General features: G+C 39.0%; 1 protein-coding gene across 6 annotated transcripts in view; it reads right to left on the reverse strand.

Annotated features, from left to right (window-relative positions):
- The window catches only part of KCNMA1 (potassium calcium-activated channel subfamily M alpha 1), a 901,346-nt gene that overhangs the window by 415,145 nt on the left and 464,694 nt on the right, over positions 1-21,507 (reverse strand). The gene's annotated exons all lie outside the window — the stretch shown is intronic.

A 21,507-nucleotide genomic window follows, 5' to 3' on the forward strand; every position in this document is an offset into this window, starting at 1 on the left:
ATTTCTTCATCATCGAAATAGAAATAGTCAAACCTGAAGTACCTACATCATATAAGGATTGAATTAGAAATTGTAAATAGAGTGCTTTGTAAACTTTAATGCACTATGTAAATGTTAACCATTACTATTACCCAGGGTAGGTAAAAGATACTAGGGGCTATGTCATTTCTTAGGAGAAATGGTAGGCTTATGGTTGGATTTAAGACACGGTCTTGAAGTCATTTCCCTAGACTCAGTGATGCAACTTTTTCCCATCCAGGACTGAATCTTACAGAAAAGCACACTGGCTTTGGAAGCCACAAACACCTCAGACAGACAACAGCCATGCTCATAAGAGCCTCTGCTGTGATCTGGAAGCCTGTGAATCTTTCTGTAGAATTTGCTGTTGTTAAAATGGTTCTTTGGGGTCTAAGTTACAGTGATGACATGGGAAGATGACCAGTGAAATCCACCCATTGTCTCAGATACTCTCATTCGCTGGACTCCCAACCTGTATCGCCCACTTCTATTCCTCTACCACCACACATGCTGGTATTTGCTGGGTCCCACTACTCACCTGATTAAAAAAAAAAGAGCTATGAGCTGGCAGGTATTAATGGGGCTGAATGGCTTTCTCAAGCTGATCTCAATTATTAATGCTGCCCTTTAAAGCCCATTCCTTGTTAGGCAGGTTCCCATTCTCAAGAAGAGGAAGAAAGCTTTCATGCTCGCTCCCCCCACTTCCTCCTTCTGATAGAAAAAGAAAATGAGGCATGCCAGATAGATTGGGATAAGGATATTCAAATTCTTTCTACATCTTTGCTGCAGCCCACACCCACACTTTCCCTCCAGGACATCCAGAACTCTATCTAAACTGGAACCTTATAATCATTCTCTGCTTTCTTTGTATATCTAGATAAAGACGTCTGTTTGGTGCGAAGATGGTAAAGGCTTTCTCATACAGCTCACCCACCTTCCTAGCATCCCAGAATCTCAGCTCTGGAAGGGTCCTATAGTCTGATCTCTACCTGAATACAAGCCCTCAGCACAACATTCCTGACAAGTGGGCATAGGCATGTGTGTGCGTGTGTGTGTGTGTGTGTGTGTGTGTGTGTATGTAAGAGAGAGAGAGAGAGAGGGAGGGAGAGAGACAGACAGACAGAAACTGAGAGGGGGGGAGGGGGAGGGAGGGAAGGAGGGAGAAGGACAGGGAGAGAAAGAGAGATGGACCCTTATGGCAGTCCGATGGAGCCTGGGAATCTCTTCTCACAATCATGTCTTTAAATGCATTGAATAAAATATAGAGGATTATAGAGGAAACCAATTCTAGTTGAAATATCACTCTCTCTGTCTGTCTGTCTGTCTGTCTGTCTCTCTCTCTCTCTCTCTCTCTCTCTATATATATATATATATATATATATATATAATATTTACGTGTGTGTATATAGACGTCTAGATGTGTACATGTGTATATATGTATTTGTGTATATATACATATATGTGTATGTGTGTATGTGCGTACACACACACACATGTTCATGGACCCCAGGAAAAGAACCCCTGGTCTAGTCTGACTCGATCATCTTACCAGTAAAGAAACTAAAGCCAGCCAACCTCTGCTTAAAGACTTCCAGTGATGGGGAACTTACTGCTTTTCAAAGCAATCCTGTCTACTTCGGGACAATTCTAGCTGTTAGGAATAGCAATGTTTACAATAACTAGCCCTCATATGGCACTTTAAGGTTGCAAAATCCTTTACAAATATTATCTTAAGTCTTACAATACCCTGGAAGGTAGCTGCTGTTATTACCCCCATTTTGCAGTTGAGAAAACTCAGGCAGGCAGTAGTTAAGTGACTTGCCCAGAGTCATACAGCTACTAAGTTTCCAAGGAGAGACTTGAACTCAAGTCGTCTTGATTTCAGGTACATACTCTACCCCTTACACCATCCAGCTGCCTAAGAGAGCTCCTTTTTAGATAGTGCTTAAATCTGCATCTCTGCTATTTCCAACTATGGCTCCTATCTCTACTCTGGACCTAAGCAAACACATCTAATCTCTCTTCCAGGCGATGAGACAGTTTTCATGCCTCCTAGCCCTGCTTCACCAAGCCTTTCCTTATTAAAGCTAAACATTCCTAGTTCCCATTTCTGGTTAGTAGATCCAGGACCCCAAACTGGAATCTAGCCCTGTAATACTCCAACATTCCCCATGGAACATGCTGTCTGAGTCACTTTGAGTGCTTAAGAAGCTCAGTAAACATTGCCACTGTTTGCTCCCACCTTGAGCTCACATTGGAAAGAAAAGGTCACAGGTAAGGAGGGAGCAGGAGCACAGACAACTGGAACAACACAGTCACTCGGCAGCACAGGCATCTTTTCTAAGCTTTGGATGCTTCTTTTCAAAGTATGCACACACTTATGTTGGTCCATCAGTAATCTTGTTAATTAATCTGGAAGTTTTTGCTAAGTGTTCTTAGGGGACCTTGGAGAACCTTTAGATCAGGAGTTCTTAACCTGGGTCCATCAATTTATTTCTTTTAATATTTTGATAACTGTTTTCTAATATAATTGGTTTCCTTTGTAATTCTATGTGTTTTGTTTTAAAACACTGATTTTTTTTTTCCTAAGAAGGAGTCTACAGGCTTTATCAAATAATCAATGAGATCCCTGATGCAAAAAAAGTTAAGAACCTCTTTGCAAGTCCAACCTTTCCATTTCATATGCAAGTAAACTGAAACTCACATAAGGTAATTGGTTTTCCCAATATTACACAGCTAATGGGTAGAGGGCTGATCAAACCTTAGAACTTCTCCTGTCTGAGATCTGGAAAAATGGAAGCCAAGCCATGATTTTAGCCAGGAGAACAGGGGAGCAAAGGTCTTATTATTTAATCATTGAATTAAAGTAACATTTTTAATATGTTAAAGAATAAATTTAGAAAATTGTGATAAAAATAGATGGATACAACTAAAAAGTTATATCTGCTAAACATATACGGATTTATAAATGTGCAATCTGGAGATTTGCTTAGTTTCTAAGTGAAATTGAATCTCTATTTTAAGCAATAATAAAAGAATATTAACAACTATTATAACCAGATCTTCTGTGGCTGGAGTTACATGTTCAAATTACAAAAGGACTTAGGCCACTTTTCAAAAAAAAAGAATTGGATAATTTAAGGAGGATAGGCTGAAGCTGACTTCCATTTATGTCCTGGAAAATAGGTCCATGTGAATTACTAACTATGTTTAAAAAGCTCTCACAGTTCCTAAACAACGGCTTTTTTGTTTATGAGGTTCCAACTCCAAAATTTTTAGAGAAAGTGATTTGCAGTTTTCAAGGTTTATAATACATTGAGGATGATTTACTCCCGTGATAGACGGTGTTTGCCTCGACTAACATGGAGGCAGTAATTAATCATAGAAATGTAATTATATAAGTATATAACTCCAAAAACCCATTTAAAGTGAGATGACTTAAAATGGTCAGAGACCTATGAGAATTTTCCTCCACTTACAGAAGACCATTGACAACTCACTTTCCCATAGCACTTTAGTGCTGACAAAGTGTGTTCCTTAGAGGCACTGCAAATATAATTTTCCCCATTTTACTGATGGGGAAACTGAGGTTGACCAAAGTTACATGGATAGAAAGTGGGACACAAATCAGGATTCAAAACTCAGATTTTTTTAACTACAAGTTAAGTCAGGCCTTTTTTTTCTGAACTACTTTTTTAGGATAGGGAGGATTCAGCGTTAGAATAGTAGATTCTCAGAGCTAGAAAAGACCTCAGAGGTCATCCAGGCCAGCGTATAAATAAAGTAGGGATCTCTTGAAAATTGGTCATCCATTTTCTGTTTGAAGATTTCAAAATACAAGGAACTAATTACTTCCTGAGTCAAGCAATTTTTGAGTAACGTTGATCTAGTAAGTTGTTCTTTATATTCTCAAATCTTCTCTATATCTTTCATGCATTGATCCTCATTCTCTCCTCTGGGTTCAAACAAAGCAAATATAATCCTTCTTCCAAGTGGTAACCCTTCAAATATTTAAAAAAGAGTTATCATGTTCTCCCTAAGCCCCTCTTCTGACAGCTCAATATCCTCAGCTTCTTGAAACGATCTAGACTAAGACATAGTCTAAGTCCCCTCACCATCTGTAGTTGCCATTTTGTCAATGTGATTTCTAGAATAATGGCTTCCAAAACTAAACACAATATGTGGGACTGACCAGCAGAGACAGGATAGCATGACTGTTTCCTCTCTCTTTTGGAATGCCATACCTCTCTAAATGTGGCTTATTAAGAGCAGCCTTCTCCATCCCCCAGCTCTTTGCCTTTACATTGACTGTTGAACCATGCCTAGGATGCTCTTCCTCCTCAACTTCAACTCTCAGAATCCCTAATGTCATTCAAGACTCAGATCAAACAGCACTTTGTATAGGAGGTCTTTCCTATTTTTCCCAGTTACTCCAGTATTCCATTCTAAGATTGCCTCATACATTGCTTATATCTTACATATGCTTATAAATATGAAAGTTGTCTACCTTATTAAAATGGAAGCTCCCTGAAGGCAGGGCTTGGTTTTGCTTTTTTATTTTTTTTTCTGAAGGGGAGAGTGGTTTTCCAGAGCATAGCAAAGTACCTGGCAATAGAAAGTGCTTAATAAATACTTGGGAATTAATTTAGACTGACATAGCAAGTTGTTGATTAATTTACTCCTTTTAGTTGCCTTTTTATTTCCCTAAGACCCCCCTGAACCTTTTTCACACAACTACTATCTATCTGTTTCCCTCACCATGTAGAGTTGAGTTTTTGAATGCAAACAACTTATAGTCATTCTCATTAAATTTTATTTTGTGAAAGCAGTTCCTAGCACCTAACTGAGTAGGATTAATTCAAAAAAGGAAAAGGGATTCACTAAGTCACATTTCCAACTAATTCCAACTAGTTCCAATCTAGTTGGAAAAGAAAATACATGTCTTTCATAATATATCAGAAAGACAAGATTTTTAAGTTTTACTTGGAATTTAATTTCAGATACCTGGGCATTTTTTTGTTTGTTTTACACAGTATTTTTGAAGTTAATATTTGCCAGAGCTAAATCATCAAATCAAAATTGGAGATGGGGGCATTTGTTTCTTTTGATTTGAAGCAATTAAACGCTTCTTCTGTCATTCTGTGATTTACTAGATTATCTGTCTCTGAATATGTTTTCTTATCTTTTAAAACTTCCCAAAAGATACTGCAGCTGAAGGGATCAAAAGGAAATTTGATCTTTCTTCACATATTCCCCAGGAGCTTTGCCTTCTAGTTGGTGACAGCTCTGTCTGGCTCATTCCCATTTCAATAGTTCTGTTCTCAATTTACCTTCAACCTCTCTGCCCACACTGGGGCCCTGTAATGCATTTGCGCATTGAAGGTTAATAAACAAGACCTTGAATAAGAAGTGATGCATTCTGGGGTTCAGCTTTAAAAAGACAAGATGGCTGGATTTAAGTCATACTCATAAAGGAGTTTCCAAAAGGAAATATACATAGATAGCAATTCTATGCAAATGCTAAATGAAAAAAAAGAATGAATTCCGACAAGCAAATTGATTCTGTTTCAGATGGTACCCCTTCTTGTGCCATGTTAAATATCTATTCCTAGGCACTACTCCACCTAACCCAGTTCAGTTTCCAAGGCCTTGACATAAAAATGAAACCCAAAACAAGACCTTAGAGCTGGAAGTCACAGTAGAAACTATCTATCCTGACTTCCACATTTAGTCAGAGTGGAAACTGAACCCTAAGAGCAGAAATAACTTTTCCAAAGTCATTAAACTAGATGACTAATAGAGCCAAGATTGGAAACCAGGTCCCCTGACTCCCAGTCCAGGGCTCCTTCCACCACATCACACCTACCTGAGATGTGTGCCAACGTGTGTGCTATAACCTCTAGGGTTTCCCAAACTTGAAGTGCTAAAGACCATTCTTCTTCAGTACTGATATCTGCCCTTGTGACCACAGCCTACAAGAGGTCATCTCCACTTACAGTCATCATTCTCTCCTCTGAATCCATAACACTTAAAGTCTCTCACTTTGATAAGCCTCTGCATACTGTCTCCTTTGGAACTGTCACTGTGCATGGCTATGTAACAGTTTTATTGTATTTACTTTTACTTCATCTTCCAAACTATATTCAATTTAACAAACATTAATGAGTCCCTACCCTTCACAAGGGTGGCTAGGTGGTGCAGTGGATAGAGCACTGGGCTCATTGTTACAAGACTTCCTTGGACACGTACTAGCTGTGTGACCCTGGGCAAGTTGCTTTACCCTCTTTGCCTCCATTTCCTCTTTAAAATGAACTGGAGAAGAAAATGGCAAACCACTCCAGGATTTCTGCCAGGAACACCCCAAATGGGGCTGTGAAGAGTGGGACACAACTGAAAAGTGACTGAAATATATTTGCCTCAGTTTCCTCATTTATGAAATGAGCTGGAGAAGGAAATGGCAAACCACTCCAGAATCTTTGCCAAGAAAACTCTAAATGGGGTCACAAAGAGTCAGACATGATTAAACAACTCTTCAGAAAGCACTGGGCTGTTTGCTGGAGATATGATCATGACACACTGTGCCTGCCCTCAAGGAGCTAACATGATAACATCAAAGACAAGACAAATGCAATGATAGCTATGGGGAGGGGTTGTAAACAGTGATAGGGGATTTGTGAAAAAGACTGTATCCAACTGGGAAGGATGACTTAAATGAGGAGGTAGCTCCTGAACTCGGCCTTAAAGAATTTTATGAAGAATTTCAACTGATGAATATCTGGGGAGAGACTGTTTCACATGTGGGAGATGACACACACAAAATTACTGAGGAAAGAAAAGGCAGGGCTAGATCTGGGAGGGGAGCATTCCTGTGGGTAGTAGTGTAAGCTGTAAGAAGGCAGAAGGCTGGCCTTAGAGAGTCTTTGCATTCCCCACCACTCAGCTGATACTCTATACATGTTTGTTGATTGACTTCGGAAGACAAGACCAACCTCACCAGCAAAAAGAGTACTAAATTAGGATTCAGAAGATGTGAATTTGAACCCTGGTGCAGATTCCATGTGACCTCAAACAAATTCTTTCCCCTCTCTGGATCTTTAAAAAGTGAAGGGATTAGATCAAAGGTTCTTAACACTTTTTAGGTCATGCTGAATGCTGCAACTATTCTGTGAGATGTTCACAAAAGGTATTGTCCCTACTTTATAGCTAAGGAAACAAACAGAGGCTAAGTGGTTTCCCTAAGGCCTCCAAGTTGATAAGTGGTCATTGAAAATCTAGAGTTGTAATTGGAACCTAGGCTTTTCTAAATTACAGTCCAGGACTCTTTCCACTACCCTATAATGCTATCTGCTAGAGCCTATGGGCCTCTTTTCAGAATAATGATTTTAGTAATTGAAGGAAATGCTGAATTTCAGCTTGAGGTTGGTGAAAATTAGAATGTAATTATTTTTCTCCTCCAAGTTCACATATCCCCTGAAATCTATTCCTGGACCCTAGGGGAAGAGCCCCTAGACTAGATAATCTCTAATACTCCCATATAATTCTAATAGTCTATGATCCATGCTCTTGCAACTGTCTCTAGGTTGCTCCAATGGGGAAAGCAGAAGATTATTAGTGCTCTCTTGGCCCAAGGTTCTCAATATTCTCATTCCCCATGTGACTAAATGCCTCTCCTCACCCTGACCTAACACACACACACACACACACACACACACACACACACACACACCCCCTACACATTATTCAAACAGTGCCATGCACATCAAAAGTCAAAAGGGCGTCCTTGCTGCAAGGGGTTCTATTTTTAAATCACAAATGACTCATCACAGACTGGGGTCTCCCAAAAGCTACAATTTGTCAGGCTGTCAGAAGGAAGGACATGGAAATAAGGGGAGATGGGGAGGGGGAAGAGGTCACAGCTCTATTCATATGCAACCCCATTAGACATCCAAAGATGAGGATGCTTTGATTGCCAATGCCACAGTGGACACTTCATCCTTCCAGAGGAGGTGTTAAGCAGGAGTCCTGTATCTTGGCTTTTGTATTTGTCTTAAACTGTGTGGGATTTGAAAGTTTCTCATTCTGATCTCCTAGTAGATTCAAAATGAATCAAGTCTTTGACATGAAGTGACATTTTAATGCCATCCCAGTGAAACAGGAAAGATTGAACCCACAGAGCAGTGCCCTAACAATAGAGAATATCAAAGGGATCTAGGCAAGGAAGTAGGGAGAAATATAGCTTGCTTTAGCCTTGAGCAAGAAAGCTCCTTGACATTCACAATGCAACCTGGATTTTGCTTTGCATTTCACAAGTGAAGGGAAAAGAGAGATAAGAAAAAAAGTAATCTCTTTGTATTGAAAGAGATGCATTATGGGGTAGTAGGAAGAGCTTGAATAAGTTAGAAAAGCCTGAGTTCCAAATACAGCCCTAAGTTTTCATTTTCCACATATCAGCTGTGGGACCTTAGGTAAGTCACCTAACTACTGTCTATTTCCTTAGTTATAAAACATGGATAATAACATCTACTCTGAACATCTGTAATATCAATTAAGGTGGGACTTTCTTACTGTTTTAAAATGATTAATTAAGTGTCTTTGACTGGGCCTTACTAGGTGCAAACTCCAAGCCCAAATCCCTATCTACTAGGTGCTTATGCCTATGTGGGCATGAAGCCCTCAGGGTCCTAAGTGGAGTTGCTAAGACCAGAGCCAATAGTAGGAGCCTAATTTCTGGTGGCTCAGATGGCATTTGATGACAAATAAAGAGTGTATAAAAAGCTAGAACAGAGGGCTCTCACTCTTGGAGGCATGTTGAGGTGGAGATTCTGGGCAGCTGTAGTTAAGAGCCCTCCAGCTTGTAAACCTGGATGTTTGGACTTTGTTAAACTCTGGTAACTATGCATTGAGATTTGAATTAGAGGTCTGTCTGTTCATGTTTGTAATTTGTATTTGCTCTGAAGTTCAGGGTGCTGGCTTTTTCTCCTAAACTAAGCAAATGATATTTGTATGTTGGATTAAAGTAAGATTGTTAACCCCTTAACATTGCTTTCACTAATAAAGCAGATCAAAGAACCTGTGTTGGCAGCTTTCTGTGTGCTGGTTGTTGTTGATGGGTCTTTCATCCCCACAGCAGCTGCTAGACAGATTGTTACAACAACATTTCACATAGTAACTGCAACACTCAACTACAAATTGTATAGATTTACAAGTGTATGGACCACACACATATGTTCACATGTGTGTATAGATATATACGTGTCCATATCTATATCTATATCCATTTAGATTGTAAGCTCCTCAAAGCCGAGGACTGTCTTTTGTCTTTTTTTGTATCCCCAGAGCTTAGCACAATGCTTGGCACATAGTAGATGCTCAGCAAATGATTTATTGATGCAACTTGTTTAATGATTTATTGATGCAGCTTGTAGTCGAGTGTATATAAACACACATATGAAACTTTATGTAAAACTCAATATAACTTTTGTACACATATAATATATAACTGTGATGTAACTTATAGTTCTGTCTATATTTTCATCTAACTTGTAGTTCAGTGCATGTATCTAAACTTAATAATATGTCAGAAAGTATATTGTACAAAGTAAAGTATTTTCAGTTCAACAACCACATATTCAGTACCTAATGTGTGCAAAGCATCACGCCAGGTGCCACAGAATACATCATTTTGGTGAGAAAGAGTTTTGAGCACGTGGGCATATGTATTCAAAAAGTCAGAAGGTAAGAATCCTATAGGAATCATCAAGGAGAAATTGGGGAAAATGTAGCCAAAAGGTATGAGTAAGAAATGAAGCTAGAGAGCAGGTCCAGATTCAAAGCTGAACCCTAATAGGGATGCAGTGCAAATGGCATCGAAAGCATTTAGCAGCATAAAGACCTTGTCCAAGGAGGGGCAGCTAGGTGGTGCAGTGAGTAGCGCATCAGCCCTGGAGTCAGGAGGACCTGAGTTCAAATCCAGCCTCAGACACTTGACACACTTACTAGCTGTGTGGCCTTGGGCAAGTCACTTAATCTCAATTGTCCTGCCTTCCCCCCTCCAGAGAAAAAGAAGATTTTGTCAAAGGAGGGGCTGCCCTAGCCTAGAGAGTCTGAGTAGGCTAACTTGTATAAACTGCCTTCTCTAGGTGGCTACCCTCGCCTTCTCCCCCAAGGACCTATAGTCTTCCCTAAAGTTAAGCCTGAAATTCAAGAATTAGATTGACAAGTTGACTTTCCACAAAGGACAAGGGCTTATACAGTACAATGCTGGGAGGGGTAAATACTGTATTTATTGCCAAAAGACTGGGATGCAATTAATGTCTCTGCTACTTATTACTTCTGTGCTCTTGGGCAATTGACTGCCCAAGGCCTCTTTGGGTCTCAGTTTCCCTATCTGTCAAAGGAGCAATTTGGACTAGATGACAATAAGTCTAGCACTGCTCAGGACATCAAAGGCCATTTAGTCCAGTCCACACATTTTAGAGATATGAAAAGTGAGGACCAAAGAATTTAGTGATTGACCAATACCACACAGGTAGTAAAAAGGAGTTAGATAGGCTTAGAACCCTGTTCTCTGACTCCAAGGACACTGTCCCTCCCGCAGCATCGTCCTGCCTTCTAATGTCTTTTTGAGGATCAGATCCTGATTCTAAGTCAGTGTTTGCCCTCTTCCATATGTGAGTTGTCACGTCAAAGTTGGTTTTAGTTTAAATGGAAGATACCAAGTAGGATAGTGGAATGATTACTCACCAGGGGCCTAGGCTTGATTCCCAGATATATCATTGACTTGCTGTGGAATCCTGAATAAATCATGTAATCCCTCTTGGCCATAGTGTTATTATTGCTACGATTATCATTAACAATGATAACATTCATCATTAATAATTATAATTTGTAATTAGTAATGAGACTTATTAATAATTATTATTGATAATAACATATTTGCAAAGAACCTCAAGATTTGAAAAATGCTTTCCCATAATAACCATATGAGCTAGTTAGTATAATTCTTATTATTTCCATTTTACAGATGAGGAAACTGAGGCTCTAAGAGTTTGAGTGATTTGAGCTCTGTCTCATAGACTGTAAATGCCTGAGCTTGAACACAGAGCCAGGTTTTCTGACACCAAGCTCATTACTCATTCCAACATGTCTCTGTAAAACGAAAGATTAGATCTAGGTCTATAAAGGCCCTTCCAGCCGTAAAATCCTATTTTGAGCTTTGTTCTTTTTAGCTAAACCAGAAGGAATTTTCCAATTTGTCCTCTTATGGATTCCCATTTTCCTTAGTGAAGTCAAACATCATTCAGGCCCGTCCGTGCAGCTCAGTGTCGCCATATTGAAAGGAACCAATGGAAAGGAATGATCAAAGTGAGTGCTCCTTACCAATGTAGAAAAACGGGCAGCCCTGGAAAGATCCTGAAGGCCAAGGTAAGTGAAACTCTTCTATTTGAAGTGGTATCACCTTATGCCAAACTAATTCACATTAGGCAGACGCATAACCAGGTGAACTATAGGGGGATTTCAGCCAACAGAATTCTTGAGAATCATCTATTCAGTTTTACAGAGATTGATGCCCAAGGAGGATGTACTCATCTTCCCCTCATCCTGATACTCCTATTTTTTTTTAATTGCCCCCATACCCTGCCATGCCAGAAAGAAAGAAAACAAAGTATTCCTGCCTCACGACAGGGGCATGGTGGACTTGGAGCAGAGATGAGGCATGCATTTCCAGACATGACCAACACATTGATTTTTCTTGTAATTTCTATTTCTTTCCTACAAGGGAGAGATCTATTGAAAGGAAGAGCAAGTCAATGGAAATATCAGTGATATTATATATATATATATATATATATATATATATATATATATATATATATATATATATATACATATATATGTGTGTGTGTGTATACACATACATACATATGTATATATGTGTGTATGCATGTATTTATGTATTTATATATACGCACATACATATATGTATATAAAATAAACATACATATATAGAGAGTGACAAAGATATATGTCTATATGAAAGAGCATCAATAAAACATTTTTTAAAGAAGAACATGGAGGTCTCCATTGAATTAGACCAATCCTATGTGGATGATTTATATGAAAACATGGAGAACAATTGCAAAGGATAAAAAGACATGGAGGGGTTTCAACGTCCATGGATGTGAGGAGTAGCAACATGGTGTAGTAGATAAGGTGATGGTTTGGAGTCAGGAAGATTTGGATTAAAATCTACCTCAGATATTCTAGTAGTGTGACCCTGGAAAAGTCACTTAACCATCCTGTACCTCACTTTTTTCATCTATAAAATGAAGAATTTGGATTTGATGGTCTCTCAGGTTCCTTTTGGCCCTAGATGGTCCTAAGATCCTAAGTATTCATCCCATCAGAATCATGGAGCCAATAAAGGACAATGGGCAAATACAAGAAAAAAAATGTTTTTAAAGACTGGCAAAAGCTTCATCTGGCTATCAGCTGGGAAAATATAGTCTGAGTCTCTCTTCAATCCAGTAAGGACAGTCATCTCACATCAGTATATATGCCATACCTTCCGTCGCACCTGAGTTGGCAAATTACACAAGTAGGTGTCATTGGATAACTGACATTCTCCTGAATTGTGCCCCAGTGCTGAGCCTCTCATGAGGGTTAGAGTCCAAACTGGAGTGAGCATGTCTCATTTTGCTAGATATTTAAAGCTTCTTTTCCCTGAAGGCTCTTCCTCTTTTCCCACCCCACTGTGGTCCTCTGATACTTTACCATCTGATATTCTATTCTTTTTCCCAGCTGCTCTTCTCTACTGTTCTCTCCCTTTCACAGATGTGCAGTGCTGTTCTGAACACCCTGACCTTGAACTTTCTCTACCCATAATTTTCCAAACTAAAACCTTACAATAAAAATGTCAGCAAGGGGTAGAGAAAATTGGAGGCTTGTTTCTTAATAGAAGAGAATGCTGTAGCATCATGAACCATCTTCTGGAAAAGTTAATGAATCTGATTGAAATATATGTGATAGAGAAGACAAAATATTGAACTTGCTGGGTTCTAGTACTGACCTTCCCACTAACTTGATGAGTGTCCCATAGAAACTCACTTAATCTAGCTGGATCTAAGTCTTAGGTGGCTAAGCTTTGAGATCAGATAAGCTTTGGGACCCACTGTGACTCTAACCTTTTAATCTATCTACAATCTATTTCATAAATAAGGTAGAAGAAGAGTAGAGGCCGTGAAGTTGCAGCAATGCAACCTAAAATAAGAGATAGTGGAGTGTACAGAGAGCCAGGTCCCAAGTCAGGAAGACTTATCTTCCTGAGTTCAAATCCAGCCTCAGACACTGACTAGTTGTGTGATCCTGGGCAAATCACTTCAACCTGTCTCTGTTTCCTCATTTACAAAATGATCTGGAGAAGGAGATGACAAACCACTCCAGCTTCTTTGCCAAGAAAAGAATTGGACATGACTGAAATGACTAGTCCCACAAGGTCCCACAAGTAGAGAAAGCAGAAGGTTTCCTCCTCTATGTAATGCTAGGGGGTGGTTACGGTGCAGTTTTGCCATCAGGCTAACTGTGAATGCAGTAACAGTATGTACTTTTCTTGGACTCCCTACTATGTGCTAAACTTTTAGTAGGCTTTTTGCTGATTCATTGTTGGTGACTGCCATCTCTGAGACTTCACTCCGGAAGGAGTGAAGTTTTATACAATTAAAAAGGCCAGAGTGTACCTTCGTAGAACTGGGGAAAGAGCTCTGTATTTATAGCCAGTGAATTTTGGTTCAAATACCAGCTCTGCCGTTAATGTGACCTTGGAAAAAAAAGCCACTTCTTCTTTTAGGGCATCAGTTCCCCTATTTGTGAAATGAAAGAGTTGTACTACTCTAAGAACTTTTCCAGCTCTGTATCTGAGATCCTAAATGCCATGCACTGAGACACTGGGCATAGATGAGTGGGGTGTGAGCCAGAGATGATGGAAATTAGCAAGGACATTCACTCTAACTACAACCTGAAACATCCATAGGGACATAACTGCTGTGTTATATTTTGCAAAAAAAAATCTAAAAGGTCATTAAATTCTGCAACTCTCTAAGAAGATAAAAGACTTTAACTGATAGATCAGCCTAGAATTTTTTTATGAATTACTCTTATTTGTATTTAACTAGTAGCACTGTATTAGAAGTCTTCAAAGCATAAGACTTTCAGACTTTCTTGGTTTTTTCAATTCAGTTCAATTTAACCAGCATTTATTAAGTGCTTACTATGTCCTAGGAACAAAGATAAGCACTAAAAAGACAAAGAGAGAAATGGAAACAGTCATATTCTCTAATTTACTAAGTACAAGCAAATCCCAGGGTCCTGCAATACAATGGTGTGTAAATTACCTGGGACAAAAAAATAATTTTGATGTGATTTTATTCTGGGACAGCAATGGGTATACATGTGAGCTTCTACACTTGCTAAGTTGTTCTAGATCACATGCCTTTGACTACATAAAATTAAATTAAGGGGGTTCCTTCCTTTTAGTTAGATCTCAGCTTCATGATGACGATTAGGTCATACACTCATGTTTCATTGCTCCCCTTTTCTCTGTTTTTCATTTTGTGGTTTTTAAAAATGGATCTAACTCGAGGGAGATATACATAATTGGAGCCCTTAAAGAACACATTTCCCAGATTGGTAGAGATATTGTGGTGGTGGTTCATGGGAGAAAGTAAAGCATTTCAAGTATCATTTAAATCCATAATAAAACAGGGTCAGATGCACTGAAATACAGTGTGAAATACAAGTGTGTTTGGAAACAACCCCACCACCAAGGACAGTCAAACTTGTTGTGAAACATCCTACTTCATTGTCAGAGAACGAGTAAGGGCCTTCAGAGAGACTTGGCAGTTAGAATAGTGAAAAGGAGTTGTGATGAAAATATACTTGTCATGAACAAGATAAGGCAAATCCTAAAGTACTGATGATTAGAAAAAGGTAATTTTTCCTAATGAAACTAACATTCAAGGTCATGCCAAAATCATTGTTAAAGACGTCTAGGAAAGCTTCTGAGACGAGGACATCTTCATCAAACTGTAAGACATACACTCCCAAAATGATTGGGGGATTTTTGGTACTTTTAAGGGGCCTGGAAGCTCTGATAAATATATTGATATGCTGACAAGAATTATTCCAAAATCACAGGAATCCCTCTGTGGATTATTTCCAATTTATCCTGTTCATACCTTATTTGTACAGAGATTTTCAGATGTTGTCTCTCTTATTAGACTGTGAGCTCCTTGGGAATAGGGACTGTCTTGACTTTTTTTGTATCCCCAGCACTTGGCACAGTGCCTGGTACATCATATACTCTTAATAAATGCTTGTTGACTGACTAAGTGAAATGGAGATCATTTGTCACAGCACTGTGCCACGTATCATGAAAAGTTAAAAAAAAAATTACCCAAGAGATGGAAATAAACATGCTTTACTTCTTTAAATCTTACTGAGAACCTATGGGCTACATACAGTCAAGGCTTGACTTCAGCAATTGAGCTCAGAAGTGGGATCAAAGTGTCACTTCATCATGAAGAATTGAAAAGTGTATGTCAAAATCTTGTGAACTCTTTGACAACTATGTGAAACAAGCAATTGAATTGAAAGGATGAAATAGTGCCTACTAAAAGGTACTTGAAGATGCAAAAATTTATAAGTTTCACTGTGTGAATCAACAAATTTATTTTTTTCCTTATCCCAAGTAATTCACACACTATTGGAGGAGGTATTTATTAAGTGTTCAATGCACCATATGGCATATTGGGCTAACTGGTAGGCTTTGTCTTGCACTAACCACTCCTTCTGTAGCTGCGCAATACTGTCATATTGATATTGATGAAAGGGAAAAGCCAGGATCATTTGGATACAGTTAAGCCATAACTCAATCTGAACACCAAGAAGCAAAGTTGGAATGACGGAGAAAGAGGAAAAGGAAGAGAAGAAGAACAAAAAGGGGGGAGAAGAAGGAGGGAGAAGGAAAAAGAGTCCAGATTCTGGCCATCCACTTACAGGAGAAATGAAAAAAAAGAAATGAAATGAAGTTTCATTTTGCCACAAATAAGTTGCCAGTTAGCTGTCTTAACAGAAGTAGCTTTCTTGACGATGGAACAATCGATGTCTAAGAAATAATAAATCAGTGAAAAGGGCACTAGACTAGGAATTAGGGGGCTTGGCTTCAAGTCCAAGACTTGATACTAACTACTTGCGTGACCTTGAGTATTTCCCTCCAACAATGTGGGTCTCAATTTGCTTATCTGTAAAATTATTCCATTGCTCTGATGTTTTCTTCTTTCTTAGAGATCTATATGACCAATACTGTGTTAGAAGACTTTCTGAAGATGGTCGTGGAGGTAAAATTGTTACTAGACTTACCCATGCTTCTGAAGACCTGGAGGCAGCATGATAAAGTGAAAACAACACTGGTTCTGGAATCAGAAGAGCTGGGCTCAAATCCCAGCTCTGCTGCTTATTATTTCTGTGATAATGGAAAAGTCTCTAAACCTTTCTGGCCTCACTTCCCTCAACTGTAAGATGAGAGTCTTGGTTTAGATACTATATAAGGTGGCTTCTAGCTCTAAATCTATAATATAGATCAGGGATTGTTAACTTTTTGTGTCATGGATGTCTTGGAAGTTCTGATGATGCCTTTGCACTTGTCAGATTAATGCTGTGCAGTGGATGGAGCACTGGGCCTGGAGTCAAGAAGACTATTCCTCATGAGTTCAAATCTGGCCTCAGACATTACCTGTGTGATCCTGGGCAAGCGACTTGACCTTGTTTGCCTCAGTTCCTTTATCTGTTAAATGAACCGAAGAAGGAAATGGCAAACCACTCCAGTATTTTTGCCAAGAAAATTCCAAATGGGGTCACAGAGAGTCAGACAATTGAAAAATGACTCAAGAAGAACAATAATGATTTTATATAATATAGCATGCTTATATATGTCTATATAATATAATAAAAATACATAGGATCACAAAGGAAACCAATTTATATTAGAATAGAGTTATAAAACGAATTAAAATGCATTTTAACGAAAAGTTTATATACCCCCCCAGTTAAGAACCTCTGCTCTGGCTGGTTTCCATTCCTTAAGAAATGCCTGTTTTCCCAGGCACATTCCTATCAGTCTTCACTACAGCCTTCCAGAGAGGTTTTGTGGACTATCAGACCACATGCATTTTTAACAACCTGCAAAATGGTAAATGTCATTTTGACAATGTCTAAATGGTAAACAATAGCCATTAGCCTAAAGGAAGTAGAAAAAACAGGCCTGGGTAGGAATGGGGTGGTGTTGGGGGGAGGGGTGGCAGTGAGAGGGAAAAGAGGGAGTTGGGAAAAGCTCTTTTTAAATTGTACAGAAATATTTACATAGCAATCACTCCCATTTTCTAAAACTCATCCTGCTCCTCTTGTTGCCAGTAGTCATAACCCTGAAACAACCCTGTTAAGGACCAGAAACCGAGAGGAAAGATTGGTCAAATTAGCACTCATGCCTCTGCTCTGGAGCAGCTTTTTAGGAATGAATAAAAGAAGGCCATTAGAGACAATTTTAACAACTTATGACCTTTCAATTCTATTCTGCTAACAGCAGGTTGCTTGCCTCATTGCGATGTTAAGCTTCATTGAAGTCACCAGTGATCAGGCCCTGACCTTCACTTTAAGTATATGCATTATTAAATATTCATAATCCACGTAGCTGCAGCATGAGAGGGACCTGAATTTAAACATTAATCAAAGGAATAAATATCTTCACGTGTGAATCATCATTGCCCACAATGCTGCTGAAGCGATGCAAATCCCAAGGATTGCAAGCTGTCCCCCTTTCTTACAGCTCCTGGCTTCCTATTGAAATTCTGCAAGCAGTATTGGCTTCCTATTATACAATTCATGAATTCTACCCTCTTTCTGGCACAGTTGTGTTTCTCTCTCTTATCTATTAGAAAGGAATTATTGGTCCTGTGTCTAGGGGGAAAATCAGGGATGGAAGAGTGATAGTGACTTTATCACCTGGATGGGTTCCATGGACTTGGTTATATGATATAAAAAATTGCTGTTACAGAATGTTACAGCATGCCAAAAGAAAGCATCATCAGTGGTACCAAAACAATAGGAAATAAAGACAAAGGCAGAAGTGACTGGCCCCTGAACTTAACTCAAAGCCTTAAGAGAATGAAAAGTAAAAGGGACAGAGTTAAGACTATATATTTTGATAGAACTTGTTTTTTTTTTATTTAAATTTATTTATTTAACATATTTAGTTTTGAACTTGTGTTTTAAAAAGCCCAACTAACAACAAAGACCTTTAATGCCTTCCTGTACACACACAGGAGAATATCTTCCTCTACATAATTAAAAAGCGTATTTCTGCATTGAAGTGCATTTTAACAGATCATAGATTATTATTTGGCTATGTTGGCCCCTAGAACCCTAGCTAACCCTGTCTTGGCTACTTGTTCACTCTTAGAATCTAAACTATTAGACTATCCTTAAAGATCTCTGTGAACGTTGTACCAGTTTAGAGGGTCCTTGACACCATGTTTCTCTTGGGTCCTATCATAAGCTAACAAGGAAATGGAACTTTGATTGGGCAGGACTGCAGGGGTGAAAGTGAATGGAAATCATCAATCCATTGGCTCTTTGAGATCTTGTGAGAGTTTTGAAAGTCAATACCAAAGAAACAAACAAAAATATAGCCCACTTAAAATCTCCCTGAACTACCTAATGAATACCAAGAAAGTCCAATAATTCTGAACGATCTATTTTTTGGTTAGTATAGCTTCCATCACAGTATCTCAGTAGACACTTAAATATCCATAACCCTAAGAAAGATCAAATGAGGCAATAGATGTAAAGTGATTTACAAATCTTAAAATGCTATTAAGAAGTTAGAAATGATTATTCTTATTATCTATCAAATAATCCACAAGGTGGCCTAATCTGCAGTCTTTGTGCCTTTGCCAGAGGAATCAAGGACCTGCTACTACTGCTGGAATTATCTGAGATGTTTAAATATCATAAAGATTGGCTCCCAGTGTCTAGGCAGGGCACACTAACCATGAGTTAAACCATGAGAATAAATTCTAATGTGGGTTGGGATAAGACAACTGAATATTCCAAAGTTCTTCACTTTGGCTCTGTCCTTTCATCTCACTTCCATAGACTTAAAATGTAAAAAAATAAAAAGGGGGTTAACTTCACTTCTTGAATGAAAAGTTTTCTTTTTTCTTGATCAAACTTTTTTACCATTCTTAATTGTTTTAAGTTTGGGCTCACTCATAAGCTACTCCACACATTTGGCCTTTTTGTACGAATAATGCCATTTTAAATAGACATTTGAAAGCTATGAACCTCCAAGAGGATAGCCATTCATTGAGAGCATGAGCTGTCACTAAACTTTTTCAGGGAGGCAGAAAGAGATAACTGTGCTGACTCTGGTGTTACTACCTACCCCAAAAAAGCAATTAAAAGCCAAAGATACAAGAAAGGGCTCCATGATCACATGGTATTATTAATAACAGACCTAATGAGTTGGGTGACTTGCCAACCTTCACACAACTCATAAATGTCAGTCACAAGAAACCCAGGTTTTCTGGCTCCAAGGCTAGCTGTCTATCCACCAGGCCTTACTGCCTCTCAGTAAGCCCCTCCAAGACTATGAGTTACAGACTAGTTGGAAGTCTACACTGTTGAAGGGAGTTTGATGCCATGGAACCATATTGTTCCCTATAAAAATGAAACCCTAGATTCAATGCCACTTCCCCCTCAAAGTAAGGAAGATTCAGTATGACCAGGGAAAAGAAGGACTAGGACTAGGCTGAAGGACTGTCTTCAGACAGATGGGATGCTATGCTGCTCTTGCTGCTGCATGATGATCTACATGTGTGTTGTACTTTACAAAGTGTTTTACATGCATATAGTTATATAGTTCTTTAAGGTTTACAAAGCTCTCTCATTCGATCCCCACAACAACCCTGTGAGATGAGTATCACAGATATGATCCCCAATTTATGGATGAGGAAACCAGAGTTGAGAGATAAAACAACTTGCCCAGAGTCACAGAAATAGCAAGTAGCACCAACTCAGGCCTTCTGAGCCTAAAGCCAGTGCTCTTTCGGTTATACCCCAGCTGTCTAAGAGTTTTCATTTAAAATCGACAGAACTTGTGCAATTATACCACTCGGGATCAGCGTTCAGAAGAGCTAACAGTAAAACTGCGTGAAATCTAGGGCTAATGTGGCAGTGCAGATACTGCTGATAATTCTCTAAAGGTCCTCAAGATAGAATCTTACCAGTTTTATGAGAGAAAATAGAATCAGAGAAGACCCCAACCCTCTTTAATCTCCAATTCCTTCCAGGGGCTAGATTCACTGTGTGGTGTAGGATGGGGCAGGGTATTTAGGAGAGAGAATATTTATCTCCAAATATCCCTTCTCCTCTTCCACATCCCATGAATCAAAGGCAAAGTCTGGCCCTCCAGGAAATGGGGTTCATGCTATGAGACGCTAGAAAAAGAACAACATTTCAACTGTTTGTCAAGAAGGATCATTATTTTATTTGTAATAACAAAACAAGAGAGAAAAGAAAATGGTCCAGGGAGGAGCAAGTTGGCCATTCATCTATCCATCCATCTAATTCCAATAGCCATCCAATTCCAACACTCACCTGCAGAAAGAGACCCACATGTCCTTAAAGATGAGTACTATATCCAGAGACTGACTTCCTGAGCACAGACCAGGGGTGTGGTGGCAGAGATGAGGGGAGATATTGAGGACTTACACTCCTATCTCTAGAGATAAGGTGGAGAAAAAGGAAAAGGTATTTAGCAAAATGTCATTTCAATAAGAACAAAGGATAAGGAAACAAATATGGTAAATATTTTAAAACACTTACCTTTCCCAAAATAGAAATCTGCATTCCTCCAGGTCTTAAGCTGCTCTGTTTCTTCTTAATCAGCATCTGATGTTTGATGGAATTCTGCCTGACTAAATCAAGTTAGAGGTATATGGTCCAGCCTCCTGGGTGGGAGGGAGGCTGAATAACCTTTAGTAGTCAGAGAACTCTGGATGTGGTTTCTCCCTAGAACAATATTCTGAGAACAAAATGGGAATCTTCTATGTCCTTTTTGGTCCCTGCAATGTTTTCTTGAGCTCTGCATATAAATGCAAAGATCCTGAGGTAGCATCTAAATTCCCTCTGATATTACTTCCCATTTATCTTGTATATTCCTCTATGTTCATGATTATTTGAAGGTTGTCTCCTCCATAAGCATGTGAACTCCTTGAAGGCCTGGTTGCTCATTTTTGCCTTTCTTTATATCCCCAGCCCTTAGCACAGAGCCTGTTGACTGTTGGTCGAAAACATGTCAAAGGGGTCGATTTATCAGCATTGAGCAGGGCACCGTTCGGAAATAGTGCTGAATGTGGGGCTTAGGAATGCTGAAGT

The sequence above is a fragment of the Trichosurus vulpecula genome, chromosome 8 (genome assembly GCF_011100635.1).
Source record: "Trichosurus vulpecula isolate mTriVul1 chromosome 8, mTriVul1.pri, whole genome shotgun sequence".
NCBI classification, from domain to species: Eukaryota; Metazoa; Chordata; class Mammalia; order Diprotodontia; family Phalangeridae; genus Trichosurus; species Trichosurus vulpecula.